Genomic DNA, 18,348 nt, shown 5'->3' with positions numbered 1-18,348 from the left:
AGTACTCGAGTACCTGTCACCAGCCCAGAGTACCTGAGTATCTGTCACCAGCCCATCAGAGTACCCGAGTACCTGTCACCGGCATCAGAGTACTGAGTACCTGTCACCAGCCCATCTGGGTACCTGAGTACCTGTCACCAGCCCATCAGAATACCCGAGTATCTGTCCCCAGCCCAGAGTACCTGAGTACCTATCCCCAGCCCAGAGTACCTGAGTACCTACCTATCTGCAGACCATCAGAGTACCAGAGTACCTGTCACCAGCCCAGAGTACCCGAGTACCTGTCACCAGCCCATCTGGGTACCCGAGTACCTGTCACCAGCCCATCAGAATACCTGAGTACCTGTCCCCAGCCCAGAGTACCTGAGTACCTACCTATCTGCAGACCATCAGAGTACCCGAGATCCTGTCACCAGCCCATCTGAGTACCTGTCACCAGCCCAGAGTACCCGAGTACCTGTTATCAGCGCATCAGAGTACCCGAATACTTGTCCCCAGCCCAGAGTACCTGAGTACCTATCTGCAGACCATCAGAGTACCAGAGTACCTGTCTGCAGCTCATCAGAGTACCTGAGTACTCTAGTCCAGAGTACCCCAGTACCCAAGTACTCCAGCCCAGAGTACCAAAGTACTTACAGTATCTCCAGCCCAGAGTACCCAAGTACCTATCTGCAGACCATCAGAGTACCCGAGTACCTGTCTTCAGCCCATTAGAGTACCTGGATACCTGTCTTTACCCCATTAGAGTACCTATCTGATGCCCATCAGAGTACCCGAGTACCTGTCTCCAACCCATCAGAGTACCAAAGTACCTATCTGCAGCACATGCCTCATAGAATATATGTTGGGGTGTTTGCTTTTCAAAATGGGGTCATTTTGTGGGTAATTCCATTGTCCTGGCGCTCCAGGGCCTTCAAAATGTGATAGGTCGTTAGGAAATTAGATGTGTAATTTATGCTCCGAGAACACTTGACGGTGCTCCCTGCATGTTGGGCCTCTCTATATGGCCAGGCTGTGTAAAAGTCTCACATATGTGGTATTGACATACTCAGGACAAGTAGCTGAATGTATTTTGGGGTGTAATTTTTGCTATGCACATGCTATGTGTTAGAAATATTTTATAAATGGACAACTTTGTGTAAAAAAAAATACGTTTTCATTTTCTTTCCACATTTTCCAAAAACTTGTGGAAAAAAATGGCATGTTCAAAAGACTTATTATGCCTCACAGAATATACGTTGAGGTGTTTTCTTTCCAAAATGGGGTCATTTTTTGGTTAATTCCACTGTCCTGGTGCTCCAGGACCTTCAAAAGTGTGCTAGGTCATTAGGAAATTAGAGGTGTAATTTATACTCCTAGAATGCCTGAAGGTGCTCCCTGCATGTTGGGCCTCTGTATGTGGCCAGGCTGTGTAAAAGTCTCACAGGTGCGGTATCGCCATACTCAGGAGGAGTAGCAGAATGTATTTGGAAGTATGCATATGCCATGTGAGAGAAATAACTTGTTATATGACAATTTTGTGTAAAAAAAAATTGTGGGAAAAAATTACAACTTAAAAAAACTTTCAATGCCACTTACTAAATACCTTGGACTGTCTACTTTTCAAAAATGGGACATTTGGGGAATATTTGTACTGTCCTGACATTTCAGAGCCTCACGAAACTAGATAGGCCATCAGTACATCAGGTATGATCAATTTTCAATGATTGGCACCATAGCCTGTAGAATCTATAACTTTCACATTAACTAAATAATATACACTAATTTGGGTTATTTTTTACCAAAGACATGTAGCAGTATACATTTTGTCCCAAATTTATGAACAAAAATTACTTATTTGCAAAACGTTATAATAGAAGCTAAAAAAAGTGTTTTTGTTTTTTTAATTGGCTCTTTCTTCACTTATAATGCAAAAAATTAAAATAAAAACAGTGGTGATTAAATACCACCAAAAGAAAGCTCTATTTGTGTGGGGAAAAAAATTATAAAAGTTTTGGCATTCAAAGTGCCAAAGCACTGAAAGCTGAAAATTGCTCTGGGTAGGAAGGGGGTATAAGTGGCCTAATGGTTGATGTGGTTAATTCCCATGATTAAGCTCCAAGGGGTGGAGCGAAATGCATTGGGGGTGTGGCCTGACTGGAGTTCGGGCTGAGGCTGCCATCTCACTTCATGTACAAGCGTCTGCTTCATGGTGTGCGACTTGTGGATCCTATAGAGCCGCCTCTACTTTTTGAGGAGACTGCTGCTCCGGTACTTGTTTCAGTTACTCACTGTGGTCCCTGGTAAAGGTGGTTGGTCCCTTAGTGGCAACAGCTCCCCTTCTACCTTTGACCACGACCAGTTCTTTGGCCGGCAGAACAGACACTTTTGGTTGGACTACAAGCCGCAGACCCAACCCTGCGCTGCCCTCTTACTTCTGGATAGGCCCTCACACAGCCTGGCAGCCAGATGCCCCCGGGATAGGCCCAATCTCCGGCCTAGCAGCCTTGGGCGTCTGACACACGTCCACCCAGACAGCCGTCCAGGTGGCACAGAACATAGATCGCCTGACTCCACCTGAATATATAGTCTCTCCCAGTAGGCCAAGGGATTCAAGAAAACCCCTGCTCATTGGCTGAGATACCTCATATACCCATAACCTGACCTTGGGTTGCCCTTCTCATATCTAGTACCACCAAGTACCCGGCCACCTAGTGGTTGAAGAGAAAAGTGCAACAAGGCCAAACTTAGGGAGAATTCAATGGATCTCTATCAACCAACCGGGATAACTACTCCTTGCAAGTAAATTTGTGAGGAGCTCCCTGCCTAAGATACAGGGTGCTACCAGTGGCCCCCCGTCCATAGGGGGAACACGGGCGCCCCCCCCCCCCCCCCCCCAAGACTAGTCACCATAAAAAAATTAATAAATAAATAATAAGGCCCTTTAAAGAAAAAAAAAGTCCTTTAAGTGCACTGTGTACGGGTGCCAGACACATTGCACTATACATAGTTACATAGTAGGTGAGGTTGAAAAAAGACACAAGTCCATCAAGTCCAACCTATGTGTGTGATTATGTGTCAGTATTACATTGTATATCCCTGTATGTTGCAGTCATTCAGGTGATTATCTAATAGTTTCTTGAAGCTATCAATGCTCCCCGCTGAGACCACCGCCTGTGGAAGGGAATTCCACATCCTTGCCGCTCTTACAGTAAAGAACCCTCTACGTAGTTTAAGGTTAAACCTCTTTTCTTCTAGTTGTAATGAGTGGCCACGAGTCTTATTAAACTCTCTTCTGCGAAAAAGTTTTCTCCCTATTGTGGGGTCACCAGTACAGTATTTGTAAATTGAAATCATATCCCCTCTCAAGCGTCTCTTCTCCAGAGAGAATAAGTTCAGAGCTCACAACCTTTCCTCATAACTAAGATCCTCCAGACCCTTTATTAGCTTTGTTGCCCTTCTTTGTACTCGCTCCATTTCCAGTACATCCCTCCTGAGGACTGGTGCCCAGAACTGGACAGCATACTCCAGGTGCGGCTGGACCAGAGGCTTGTAGAGCGGGAGAATTATCGTTTTATCTCTGGAGTTGATCCCCTTTTTAATGCCAATATTCTGTTTGCTTTATTAGCAGCAGCTTGGCATTGCATGCCATTGCTGAGCCTATCATCTACTAGGACCCCCAGGTCCTTTTGCATCCTAGATTCCCCCAGAGGTTCTCCCCCCAGTCTATAGATTGCATTCATATTTTTGCCACCCAAATGCATTATTTTACATTTTTCTACATTGAACCTCATTTGCCATGTAGTTGCCCACCCCATTAATTTGTTCAGGTCTTTTTGCAAGGTTTCCACATCCTGCGGAGAAGTTATTGCCCTGCTTAGCTTAGTATTGTCTGCAAATACAGAGATTGAACTGTTTATCCCATCCTCCAGGTCGTTTATAAACAAATTAAATAGGATTGGTCCCAGCACAGAACCCTGGGGAACCCCACTACCCACCCCTGACCATTCCGAGTACTCCCCATTTATCACCACCCTCTGAACACGCCCTTGTAGCCAGTTTTCAATCCATGTACTCACCCTATGGTCCATGCCAACGTACCTTATTTTGTACAGTAAACGTTTATGGGGAACTGTGTCAAATGCTTTTGCAAAATCCAGATACACCACGTCTACGGGCCTTCCTTTATCTAGATGGCAACTCACCTCCTCATAGAATTGGTTTGGCAAGAACGATTCTTCATGAATCCATGCTGATTACTGCTAATGATATCGTTCTTATTACTAAAATCTTGTATATAGTCCCTTATCATCCCCTCCAAGAGTTTACATACTATTGATGTTAGGCTAACTGGTCTGTAATTCCCAGGGATGTTTTTTGGGCCCTTTTTAAATATTGGTGCTACATTGGCTTTTCTCCAATCAGCTTGTACCATTCCAGTCAATAGACTGTCTGTAAAAATTAGGAACAATGGTCTGGCAATCACCTGACTGAGTTCCCTAAGTACCCTCGGATGCAAGCCATCTGATCCCAGTGATTTATTAATGTTAAGTTTCTTAAGTCTAATTTTAATTCCGTCCTCTGTTAACCATGGAGGTGCTTCCTGTGTTGTGTCATGAGGATAAATACTGCAGTTTTGGTTACTGAAGCCCCCCGATTCACTCGTGAAGACTGAGGAGAAGAATAAATGGGTTACTATGGGTAGCATGACGTCTATTCAATCACGTGATTGCATGTAAGATGCTTAATTTGCAGGGTTTTGTGAGGGTTTTTCTGCGCCACAACATTTCTGTCCTGCAGGCATTCCCCTTGCTGTGGGGTTTTCTATTGGCAAGTTGGCGGTGCTTTCCCTGGGCAGCAGCGTCACTTCTGGGTTCTGTGCCAGTGGGAAATTGTAACCCCCGCAGGTCCATGGATGGAGAAGCCACACTACCAAAGGTACTATCTATCGATCTGCCTGTAATGTGATGATCTGACACCCTGTCCGTAGCAGTATCCTGTGATATGATTGAAGGAGGAGGGAGGGGGGGGATTCCTGTTTCACCTCTGCCCCCAGCTATTCACTCGCAATCTGCTGGATCAGAAATCTATCTATCTATCTATCTATAGGCCTCATTGCGGGCGAGTGACTTGGGGGGAGTATGGGGGGTTGCTTGAGGCTTTGTTTGCGCCCCCCAAAAAAATGGAGCACCAGCTGCCACTGGGTGCTACACAAGCTTTTAACGTCTCACTGAGCTCTGTTCAATCCATCATCGGAAAATGGAAAGAGTATGGCACAACTGCAAACCTACCAAGACATGGCCGTCCACCTAAACTGACCGGCCGGGCAAGGAGAGCATTCATCAGAGAAGAGCCAAGAGGTCCATGGTAACTCTGGAGGAGCTGCAGAGATCCACAGCTCAGGTGGGAGAATCTGTCCACAGGACAACTATTAGTCGTGTTCTCCACAAATCTGCTCTTTATGGAAGAGTGACAAGAAGAAAGACATTGGTGAAAGAAAGTCATAAGAAGTCCTGTTTGCAGTTTGTGAGAAGCCATGTGGGGGACACAGCAAACATGTGGAAGAAGGTGATCTGGTCAGAGGAGACCAAAATTCAACTTTTTGGCCTAAAAGCAAAACGCTATGTGTGGGGAAAACTAACACTGCACATCACCCTGAACACACCATCCCCACCGTGGTGGTGGCAGCATCATGTGGTGGGGATGCTTTTCTTCAGCAGGGACAGGGAAGCTGGTCAGAGTTGATGGGAAGATGGATGGAAACAAATACAGGACAATCTTAGAAGAAAACCTGTTAGAGTCTGCAAAAGACTTGAGACTGGGGCGGAGGTTCACCTTCCAACAGGACAATGACCCGAAACATCCAGCCAGAGCTACAATGGAATGGTTTAGATCAAAGCATATTCATGTGTTAGAATGGCCCAGTCACAGTCCAGTTTGCCTGTTATTTATTCTATGTTGTATTTTAATTGTATGGATGTTTTATTTGTAGTTTTAATTTGTTATTTGGTGTTAATGGCTGTTATTGGTAATTTTGTTGTGTTTTTGTCCAGTTTTTTGTTGTTATCTTGTGTTGTCTTTGTTAAGTGTGTCTGTGTCGTATCAATTTCCCAGTTTCCCTTTGGGATTGATAAAGTATTCTGTATCTTTTACTCTGACATTTCCCTAAGTTAATATATGTTTTACCTTCATCATGAAGGGGTTACAGAGGTACTTAAAGAGGTATCATGAAGGGGTTAAAAAGGGGTTAAAGAGGTTGATTTTTAAAAAATGAAAACATGAAAACATTTTAAGTACTGTAGCTGCTGGATTTTAGGAAATAAAGCCTTACCAGCCCATGGAGCCAATTCTTTGTCAGATTTCCACCCTCATGTGCCGCCATCTTGAATGTGGGAGCCCGATGTGACTTCATGAACCTCCTGAACGACCACAACATACAGGGATATACAATGTAATACTGACACATAATCACACACATGGGTTGGACTTGATGGACTTGTGTCTTTTTTCAACCTCACCTACTATGTAACTATGTAAGTCTCACAGGTGGTTCCCCACTACGCATGCATGAGGTACAGCAGTACTGTGGGACTTGTCCCCCAGCCTCCTGGATGTCTGATATGTTCTAGGAGGTTGCAAGTGGGGAGAGGGTGGCCAATTTTGCTTCCAAGAATTGTGGAAGTGGGATCAGTCCCCTGTCAGAAAAAAGGTACCCACTCCCAGAAAAAAAAAATTAAAATTTGTTGAGGGGGGGGGGGGGGGGTAGTTGTGTGCTTCTTTCACTTTAACCACTTCCCGCCTGCGCTATAGTCGAATGACACGGCTACAGCATGGGCTTACTTTTCCGGGAGGCCTTCATATGATGTCCTTCCGTGATCGTGCGGCACGCTCTGTGATCACTGAGTCCTTCAGACTCTGCTGATCACAGATCGGGGTTAAGGGCCAATCACAGCGGCTCTTTACCATGTGATCAGCTGTGTCCAATGACAGCTGATCACGATGTAAACAGAAGCCAGTTATCGGCACTCCTTTCCTCATGCAGTCAGCGCGAGGAGAGGAGAAGAGAGCCGATAGCCGGCTTCCGTGAATGGGACATCTACACTGATAATCAGGGCACTGATTATCAGTGCCTGATTATCAGTGCAGTCCTATCAGAGCCCACCAGTGCTACCTATCAGCGCCCACCAGTGCTGCCAATCAGTGTCCATCAGTGCCCACCAGTGCTACCTATCAGTGCCCACCAGTGCTGCCAATCAGTGCCCATCAGTGCCCACCAGTGCTGATCAGTGCCCACCAGTGCCACCTATCAGTGCCTACCAGTGCTGCCAATCAGTTTCCACCAGTGCTGCCAATCAGTGCCCATTAATGCCTCCTCATCAGTGTCACCTATCAGTGCCCATCAGTCCCGCCTACCAGTGCCTATCAGTGCCCATCAGTGCCACCTATCAGTGCAGCCTCATCAGTGCCCATCAGTGCCACCTATCAGTGCTCCCCAGTGCCACCTCATAAGTGCCCATCAGTGCAGCATCATCAGTGCCCATCAGTGAAGGAGAAAACTAACCTGTTTGCAAAATTGTATGACAAACTATAAAAAAAAATTGTTTTCATTTGTTTAAAAAAAAAAACTGTGGTTCTTAAATACCACCAAAAGAAAGCTCTATTGTTAAGAATAAAATGCTAAAAATGTCATATGCGTACAGTGTAGCATGACTGCGCAATTGTCATTCAAAGTGTGACAGCACTGAAAGCTGAAAATTGGCCTGGGCAGGAAGGGGGTGAAAGTGCCCAGTGGGCAAGTGGTTAAGTGAGGGTCCTTTTTAAGATGTGCAGAAATATTGCCGTACAGAGCAGATTGGATGGGGGAAGGGGGGGCGCTCATTGCTTTGACAGTTGCATGTTACAGTTTTTTCAATGGAATCACTCCCACTGTACTTTCATGTTTACTTGCAAAAATTGAATTCTGTTTGAGTCAACAAACCATTTTCATTTCATTTTCATTCCACATACCGGATTAAATCCAACAAAAGCCTGATCTAAAGGAACTCTTTGTGAAGAAATGAAGGCAGATGTACTCTGAGGTAATGCCTATAAATTTGGGTCTTGTACAGCCAAGCCAAACACCAATTGTGCATTATACCGGTGAACTCAACCACGTTCTCCTGACTGCAGACAGCTCGCTGCATTGTACAGATGGGATCTCCTTAAAGGGTCAGTCTACCTCAGAGTGATAACCAGTTATAATTTCATAGTTCTCAACAGTGTTGGATTCTGTGGGACTGTCCCGATTTTTATAACCGATTCCCATGGACCTGAGTATTGTCCCTCTACACCCCACCTAATCCCACCTTCCAGCATCGCTCTTCTCCTGCACGGCGGGATGACCCCACCTTCTAATCCCGTGTTACTTGGTGAACTTGTCTGAAAGACCTGCTCCTGGCCTCAGCAGAATGATCAAGGATTTTCATTGCACAGTAGCAGGCACTTTTTTATGACGTGCCCAACTGGTATAAATAAAATTACTGTGCGGGGTCCGCCCTCATTGCCTTCAGTGCCAAAGGCCATGCAGCCTCTTGAGCGGGAATAGCCTGTGGTGGCTCATGGTTGGAGCAGGGATGGTAATTTTCTCCAAGCAAGGGCGTAGATAAGGGGAGGGGATAAGGGGGTCCAAACCTCCTGAGAGTGTCTGTGGCTCCCCAGCTATTGCTGGCACTGGCTGCACAACCACTGCCGTGTACCATGTTTTCCTGACTGCAGACAGCTAAGTGCATTGTACAGATGGTATCTTTTTAAAGGGTCGATTTATCTCGGAGTGATAATCAGTTATGAGTTCATCGTTCCCAACAGTGTTGGATTCTGTGGGGCTATCCCAGTTTTTGACTCAAATCCCACGGCCCCATGGACCTAAGCATTGTCCCTCTACATGTGGGTGAAGCTTAAGGAGCCCTAGTGGGGACCAGGGCCATCTTTAATATTGATTAGACCCTACCCAAATCACGACATAGGACTCCCATTCCCCATACTACCCCCATAATTACAGGACCCCCCCTCCCACATCATTACACAGGACCCCCTCCCGCATACTACCCCTCATTATTACACAGGATCCCTCCCCCACCTCTCCATACTACATTGCCACTCATTAACCATAAGCGTTTTGCTGTTTCTGCAGAAAAGAGGGGTATTTCTGAGGGTGGAGAAGAGGGGAGAGGGGTTATTGGGGGTGGAGAGGCAGGGATTGGGGTTATTGTTTGGGATGGAGAAGCAAGAATTGGGGTTATTGTTGGGGGTAGAGAGGCAGGGAGAGGGGTTTTTGTAAAGGGTGAAGAAGCAGGGAGGGGGGTTATTATTGAGGGTGGAGAAGCGGGGGGGGTTATTGAGGGTGGAGAAGCAGGGAGGGGGGTTATTGGGGGTGGAGAGGCAGGGATTGGGGTTATTGTTGGGGTGGAGAAGTGGGGAGGGGTTTATTGTTTAGGGTGGAGAAGCAGGGAGGGGGTTATTATTGAGGGTGGAGAAGTGGAGAGGGGGGTTATTATTGAGGGTGGAGAAGCAGGGAGGGGGGTTATTATTGAGGGTGGAGAAGCAGGGAGGGGGTTATTTTTGAGGGTGAAGAAACAGGGAGGGGAGTTATTGGGGGGTGGAGAGGCAGGGAGGGGGTTATTGTTGAGGGTGGAGAAGCAGGGAGGGGGTTATTATTGAGGGTGGAGAAGAAGGGAGGGGAGTTATTGGGGGGTGGAGAGGCAGGGAGGGGGTTATTGTTGAGGGTGGAGAAGCAGGAAGGGGGTTATTATGGAGGGTAGAGAAGCAGGGTAGAGAAGCAGGGAGGGGTTTATTGGGGGTGGAGAGGCAGGGAGGGGGTTATTGTTGAGGGTGGAGAATCAGGAAGGGGGTTATTATGGAGGGTAGAGAAGCAGGGTAGAGAAGTAGGGAGGGGGTTATTGGGGGTGGAGAGGCAGGGATTCGGGTTATTGTTTAGGGTGGAGAAGCGGGGAGGGGGGTTGTTATTGAGGGTGGAGAAGCAGGGAGGGGGATATTGTTGGGGGTGGAGAGTCAGGGAGAGGGGTTATTGTTTAGGGTGGAGAAGCGGGGAGGGGGGTTATTATTGAGGGTGGAGAAGCAGGGAGGGAGTTATTGTTGGGGGTGGAGAGTCAGGGAGAGGGGTTATTGTTTAGGGTGGAGAAGCAGGGAGGGGGTATTATTGAGGGTGCAGAAGCAGGGAGGGGGTTATTATTGAGGGTGGAGAAGCAGGGAGGGGGGTTATTGTTGGGGGTGGAGGCAATTCCAGGCTCAGAAGTGAGCAGCAACTTGCAATTAACTCTAATCCGTAGCCATACTTCTCACACACTAAACACTTTAGAACAACCACTTCCCAAGGTGTGCAGCATTTCTGAGCCAGAACCGAGGAGCATGTACCAGTCTCCACCAACTCAGCAATCCAGTCAACTCACTCCCAGTGACTGGTTACACTGTTGCTATTGGAGACAGGAAACACATTTCTTCCATAACGCTATGCTTGCTCTTTTTCCTGGGGCCCCTCTACATCTCTCTCTTCCCCGACTCCCAGGCTAGGTCCCTAGGCACTCTGTACCACAGGGTCAGTCCCAATATGTGGGGAACCAGTTGCTAGTGAAGAGGCCAAACATGATACACCTTCACTAGCAGAGTGTCCATCACCCTTGCCATGTCACCTGTCAACTGGCATAAAACAAGTTAGTGTGCAGGGTCTGCCCTCAGTGCCCTCTGTGCCAAAGGCCATGCAGCCTGTTGAGGGGGAAAAGCCTGTGGTGGCTCATGGCTGGAGCAGGGATGGTAACAGAGCTCTCTTCATTTGCGTGCCAATTAATGGGCGGGGATGGGGGCATTTTGATGGCAGCATGTGAAATTTTCTCCAAGCAAGAGTAGATAAGGGGAGATAAGTGGAGATAAGGGGGTCCAAACCTCCTGGGCCCCTCTACAGAGTGTCCATGGTGCACCAGCAACAGTTGTGCACCCAAAGCACTGCAGCCATCTGTCAAAATTCAGAGACAGTCAATCACACTTCAGAGCAAGGGAGGCTCAAGTAGGCTATGGAATTCTTTATCTTAGGGAAACCACAGCAATAGGTGACTTTTTTTTTTTGACCTGTCCAATTGATTGGTCAGCCTGGCTGACAGGCATTTGCTAATACCACAGACACAAAACCATCACCTGATCTGCCTAAAAAGTGCCATGATGAGTACCTGTCATCTGATGTCCATGAATACCGTTAGGACTGGTGCAGGGGGCACCTATAGTCGAGTCCCAAATCTCCGTCTACAGTAAGTTGTAGCTGAGCTCACTGAAGGGGACACTGAGGAACCCTGAGGGTTATCCAGGTCCAGGAATTGAATCCAATACAGAGAATAGAAGAGCTGGACGCAGGGGCGGATCCAGAGCCTAGTCTCGGGAGGGGCACTGCCAGAAAATATGTTTTTTTGGGGGTAAATTTAACGGGGAAATGGCTGGTGTTAGCGCTTCAGTCATCACGGCACCATGGTTGTTATGGTGTCAGGATGATTGAAGCGCATTATTACTATTATTACATGGTTATAAAAAATGAAATGGTTCAACTCACCATAGAATCAGTGGGAGCCCCGAGCGTGTCACTTGCCACTGTTATCTGCCACACGTTGGGGATTGTCACTTGCCACGTCACCTGTCACTAGATGCGGATTGTCACTTGCCACGTCCCATGCCACATGTTGCGGATTGTCACTTTCCACGTCCCATGCCACACGTTGCAGATTGTCACATGCCACGTCCCATGCCACACATTGCGGATTGTCACTTGCCACGTCCCATGCCACACGTTGCAGATTGTCACTTGACACGTCCCATGCCACAGGTTGCGGATTGTCACTTGCCACGTCCCATGCCACACGTTGCGGATTGTCACTTGCCACGTCCCATGCCACACGTTGCAGATTGTCACTTGCCACGTCCCATGCCACACGTTGCAGATTGTCACTTGCCACGTCCCATGCCACAGGTTGCGGATTGTCACTTGCCACGTCCCATGCCACACGTTGCGGATTGTCACTTGCCACGTCCAATGCCACACGTTGCAGATTGTCACTTGCCACGTCCAATGCCACACGTTGCAGATTGTCACTTGCCACGTCCCATGCCACAGGTTGCGGATTGTCACATGCCACGTCCCATGCCACACGTTGCGGATTGTCACTTGCCACGTCCCATGCCACACGTTGCAGATTGTCACTTGCCACGTCCCATGCCACACGTTGCAGATTGTCACTTGCCACGTCCCATGCCACACGTTGCAGATTGTCACTTGCCACGTCCCATGCCACACGTTGCAGATTGTCACTTGCCACGTCCCATGCCACAGGTTGCGGATTGTCACTTGCCTGCTATAATTGTCTGCTGTGTCCCAGTCAGAGTCAGGCTTATTTAACTGGTGACCCCCTGTCATCAGTGCTGGGCAGGGAGGAATGGGCTGGCTGCTGCCACTGTGAGAGCGATGGGAGCAGAGTGAACACATGGCTCATCCTGAGCGGATGTGTCAGCGCTGCATCCCGCCCCAGGGGGGGCAGCAGAGAGATGATGTAATCTCTCTGCTGCCGCGGCTGCCTGTAAATTCTACAGTGAGGGTGGAACTGCAGGGATGCAGGGCGGCGCTGGGCGGTGAGAGATGATGTTATCTCTCTGCTCCCTGATTGGCCAGCAGCCGCTCACACTGTCACTGAGCCGCACACAGCTGTTAACATAACGGAGCCGCCCGTGCTCTCAGCTGTGGAGCCGCCCGCCGGCTCCCTGATTGGCCAGCACTGCAGCCGCTCACAAACTGTCACTGAGCCGCACACAGCTGTTAACGTAACGGAGCCGCCCGTGCTCTCAGCTGTGGAGCCGCCCGCCGGCTCTCTCACCCACAGCGATGCCTGCCCTGCTCACCCACTCACCCACAATCTCGGAGGGGGCAATTGCCCTGTTGCCCCCCCCCTGGATCCGCCCCTGGCTGGACGTGACCATCCATAGATGTCCTCAGTATGGTGTGTATGATTGAATGTCTCTAAGGCCAAAAGAAAATAATAACTTCCTGTACCAGATTGCATGGGAAAGGGACTTGAACCTTGGACCTGAGCCGGAGGACTGGCGGGCCAGGAACGCTAGTATATACAAGGGCGTCATGAATATTGCCCTGGTGGAAGCAGGGTACAAAGTTTACGCTAGATGGTATTTGTACCTGAACAACTTGCTTAAATGTACCCCCGGGCACCTCACCCTCCTGTTTCCGGGGGTTGTGGTCAAGTGGGGGTCAACCTTTCACATTTGTTGGACCTGTCCTAAAGTCAGGCACATCTGGATACAGGTCCATTCAATCGTTTATTCTGTCACCATGGTCAATATCATTAAAGATGCCCAGATAGCAAGTTGAAAATATTCCTAGACACACACAAACTCTGATTTATTTTATCTTTTTGGAAGCCAAAATCGCAATAGCCACTGCGTGGAAAAGTCCGGTGGTGGATATTGCCTTGCTGAAGCGTAAGCTTACCTGGATTATGCTTCACGAAAATGATAAAATATGGAACCCCTGGCTCTTTTATCTACAGGCAGTGGCGGTGTGTCCATTAAGGGCGCATGGGCGCCGCCCCCTCTCTCCAGCCACCCCCTCTATGTAGAACGGATAGATTCATGCATTGCATAAATCTATCCATGGCCACCACCGCCACCCCCTCTTCAGGCATCTGGCCCCTTTTTTGGACGCCGGAATTTACAGCGGTGGGGGGTGTATTTAGCAGATTGACGGCCGTATTGATGGCTATAGCAGATTGACGGCTGGGCAGTGGTCCAGTTATCCTGACTGGGCGTCATATGACGTCCAGCAGGATAACATGGGGGCACGCATCGCAGAGATCGGTGGAGCAGTGTGTCAGTCTGACACACCGCTCCACCGATCTTGGTAAAGAGCCTCCGGCGGAGGCTCTTTACCACGTAATCAGCCGTGTCCAATCACAGCTGATCACAATGTCAATAGGAAAAGCCGTTGACTGGCTTTTCCTCATTCACGTCTGACAGATGCGAATAGAGGAGAGCCGTTCGGCGGCTCTCATGACAGGGGGGGTCTGCGCTGATTGTTTATCAGCGCAGCCCCCCCTCGGATGCCCTCACTAGACCACCAGGGTAGCCACCAGGACCACCAGGGAAGGGGGCAACATGTGGATGGCCAGGTATGTACCCCATGGCCATCCACATGTGCCCAATGTGCCCAATCTGTGCCCAATCTGTGACAATCACTGCCCACAAATGGGCACTGATTGGCACCATTATATTTCTGTGATGCCCAGCAATGCCACCCATTAGTGTCATCAGTGCCACCAATCAGTGGCCATCGGTGCCACCTGTCAGTGCCCATCCGTGCCCACCTATCAGTGCCCATCCCTGCCACCTATCAGTGCCACCCATAAGTACCCATCAGTGCCACCCATAAGTACCCATTAATGCCACCTACGAGTGCCCATCAGTGCCGCCTATGAGTGTCCATCAGTGCCACCTATGAGTGCCCATCAGTGCCGCATACCAGTGCCACCTATCAGTGCCCATCAGTGCCATCTATCAGTGCCCGTCAGTGCCACCTCTTCAGTGCCACCTCATTGGTGCCACCTCATCGGTGCCCATCAGTTCCCATCAGTGCAGCCCTATCAGCGCCTGTCATTGAAGAAGAAAACATACTTGTTTACAAACATTTTTAACAGAAACAAAGAAAAACTTGTTTTTTTTCCAAATTTTCGGTCTTTTTTTATTTGTTGCACAAAAAGTATAAACCCCAGAGGTGATCAAACACCACCAAAAGAAAGCTCTATTTGTGGGAACAAAATGATAAAAAAATTTGTTTGAGTACAGTGTAGCATGACTGGGCAATTGTCATTCAAATTGCGACAGCGCTGAAAGCTGAAAATTGGCCTGGGCAGAAAGGTGTCTAAGTGCCCGGTATTGAAGTGGTTAAACCAACCTTTCCCAACTCTATACCTTATAACTTAATCCCAACTTTATAACATGGAGAAAACCCTAAAACATCTCTACGGTTTCAGAGAGCATAAGTACAGTATGTGCTCTGCAGTGCACAGTGAGGAGAGCTCTGAGAGCTGATTGGAGGGAAGGTACACACCCCCCTTCACACTGAGCACGCAGGAACAGAGCTGAAGCTGTCGATCACAGGCTGTGTGCTGATGCTCCTTCCCCTGTCACCATATATCTTTTGGTGTCAAGAAAACTTGTCAGAAGTATCTCATGCTAATAGCAGAGGAAGGAGTCAGTAGGCAGAAATTGCAGTGCTGTGGACCGAGACAAGTACACACTATAGAGGGATATGCTTTGTTCATTATTCATGTCTGAGGTTCACGACCACTTTAAAGTGATATTAAAGGTTCAATTTATTTTAAATTAACCACTTGACCTCCGGAAGGTTTTAGCCCCTTTCATGACCAAGACTTTTTTTTTTGCTTTTCAGCACTGCATTATCTTAACTGGTAATTGAGCGATCATGCAACGTTGTACCCAAATGACATTAATATCATTTTTTTGACACAAATAGAGCTTTCTTTTGGTTGTTTTTTTTTTTTTTTTGCACTATAAATGAAAAAAAGACTGACAATTTTGAAAAAAAAAAAAAAAACAAACAATATGTTTTACTTTCTGCTATAAAACATTAAATAAAAAAAATTTAAAAAAATAAAAACCTCTTCATAAATTTTGGGTAAAACGTATTCTGCTTGGAGGGCGTGACCGGATGTGAACCAGGCAGGACGTTTCACTAGAGCTCCACACTTCTCCTGCAAATAGATCAGTTTTTAGGAGCTTTCCTGCCCGCTATCCAGTACCAGAGGTACCGGGTTCTGCCGCTGTACTCCGGGACATGAGGAAAGGGGCTTCCAAGCCAGGGCACCAGGCGCAGAAGTGTCAGCGCCAGACTCGCTCCACACGTGGCCCGGAGGTAGGCCGCCATCTTGCCTTCTTCTCACATAGGAAAGAGCGCCAAGAAGCAGGCCAAGAGAATGGCACAGGCGGCGGCTATGCAGAATCCGGACCCTGGAGTCTCCCTGTCTGCCTCTCAGGAGCAGGAAAACCCAGAGGATGCCATTACTCGACCCATTCTGGAGGCGATCGATGCAAGTAAGGCTGATAAGGCATGACTTGGACAAAATCCTGGGGTAGGCTCACAGTAGCTGAGGACAGGATTTCTGAGGTAGAGGATATGCCTCTCATTCCCAAGGTAATTAACTATCTGACTTGCAAGAAATGGTGAAATTGCTGCAAAACAGGGCTGATGATGCAGAAGACAGGCAGAGAAGGAACAATGTGAGAGTGGTGGGGTTGCCTGAGGGGGGCAGAAGGGGCTAAACCGGCCACATTTGCAGAAGAATTCTTCAAACAGCTCTCAGTACTGGGGGAACTACCCCCCCCCACACTTATGTGGTTGAACGAGCTCACAGACGTCAGACAGATGGGCAGACGTCCCGCGGGAGCCTTCCCCAGGCCTTTCTTGGTCAGATTCCTGAACTACAGGGACCGGGACATGATTTTAGCAGGATCCAGGAAGCAGCAAGAGCTGCACTTTGAAAATGCCTGTGTAATGTTGTTCCCTGACTTCTCTGCAGATACCCAGAAAAGGAGACGCTCATTCAACGATATCCAGAAAAGATTGAGAGCTAAGGATATACAATACAGCATGCTCTATCCCAGCAGACTACGAGTACAGCTAGGGTTGCCACCTGTCCGGGATTCACCTGGACAGTCCGGGCTTTGAATCATGTGTCCGGGTTGCAGGCGGACTGAAAACCGGACACATTATCCAGACCGGGCTGTGGCTACCCAAGTAACCAAAACAGTCACACACAAATCTGTTGCTGCCCAGGAGCTGTGGGCAGCTGTCTGGGGGGGCAGGTTCGGCATCACTGGGTTGCAGGGTGATGATGTCAGCAAGAGCAATTTGGCCACACCCACGTTTTGCTGCGGCACTCTACGTGCACCGTATCACTACTTTCCTCGGGGCACCCAAAGGTGTTCCAGACCGCTAAAGTGTTCGGGTTTGGCTTGAGGAAAAGGTGGCAACCCTAAGTACAGCACAACGGAGCCGGTGAAATTTTTTGACAACCCACTAGCTGCCTGTGAATGGCTGGACAGGATCCCAATAAGCTTGCCTGGGCTCTGATAAGTATTGCCTTTCTAGCTTGTTGCACCTGTTGTGCCTTTATCCAGGTCCTCAAGAGAGTCCTGTTGAAGATATAGATTTTGAATCTCCCTTAATTATATGTCCACCATATGATTCTACATGTTGTACCTGCTAAACGGCAATAGTTGGCGCCAGATGATCAGGACTCCTACTACTGCCCTTTCTTCTCTTTATTCTTTATTACAACATGCAGTTGTTTCTTGCTATGCAATGCTCATAGTCCTGTTGTAAGTGGACCCTTCTGGTACACACGGGAAAACTACTTGATCTGTCAAACATTTGAACGTCGGTTGAAGTTCCAAGAAATTGTTTGATAGTTATGTTTGGGACTAAAGCTGCATACCAGAGTGTGTTTTTCTTTTTCTTTCTTTTTCTATTTTTTCCTTTTCTTTTTGGGTTCTGGTATAATGGCGGGGGGGGGGGGGGGGGTTGTTACGGTTCAAGCTCAGTTCCCAGCTCTCACGGGTATTTTGGCACCTATATAGGGTGGTGGTGGTGTCCTCCTATTTTAGTTCACGTCGTGACAATGTTTTTGCTTGGGCTACCGGGTTCCTGCAACGCAGTTTTTGGACTGTATTCTCATGTCCAACCTAATTAAAATAGTATCTTGAAATGTACGGGGGGGCTAAATAACAAATTCAAACGGGCCACGGTGTTTCAGTATCTAAAGAAGTCAAGGCCACGTGTCGTCCTCCTGCAGGAGACACGCCTGGATGGGAACAGGATTCTTGCCTTACGAAGGCACTGGATACAAAGGGCATTTCATGCAACTTACTCCACTTTTGCTAGGGGAGTATCCATTCTCGTCAGTTTGGCTGTTCCGTGCACTATCCACCGGGGGGGGGGGGGACACTATGTGCCAGTGGTCTTAGATATTTGCTACTATAAGCTGTTGGTGAATATTTACTTACCTCCCCCATTTACTGTGTAATTGTTATATGACTTGTTTGCTATGCTGGCTCCTCATGCCCATCTCCTATTGCTGCTGATTGGGGGACTTCAATGCCACTTTGAATGCATTGGACTCGTCCAATCTGGGTAGAATGGGGTCTGTGGAGCTTCTATCCTGGGCCTTGTGGCTGGGCTGACTGAACTATGGCATTATAAAAATCCCACCGATAGATGCTACTCGCATCTGTCACAGTCCCATAGCTTGCCGG

Source organism: Aquarana catesbeiana, linkage group LG05 (assembly GCF_042186555.1).
Source record: "Aquarana catesbeiana isolate 2022-GZ linkage group LG05, ASM4218655v1, whole genome shotgun sequence".
NCBI lineage: Eukaryota > Metazoa > Chordata > Amphibia > Anura > Ranidae > Aquarana > Aquarana catesbeiana.
This window is presented reverse-complemented; position numbering follows the sequence as displayed.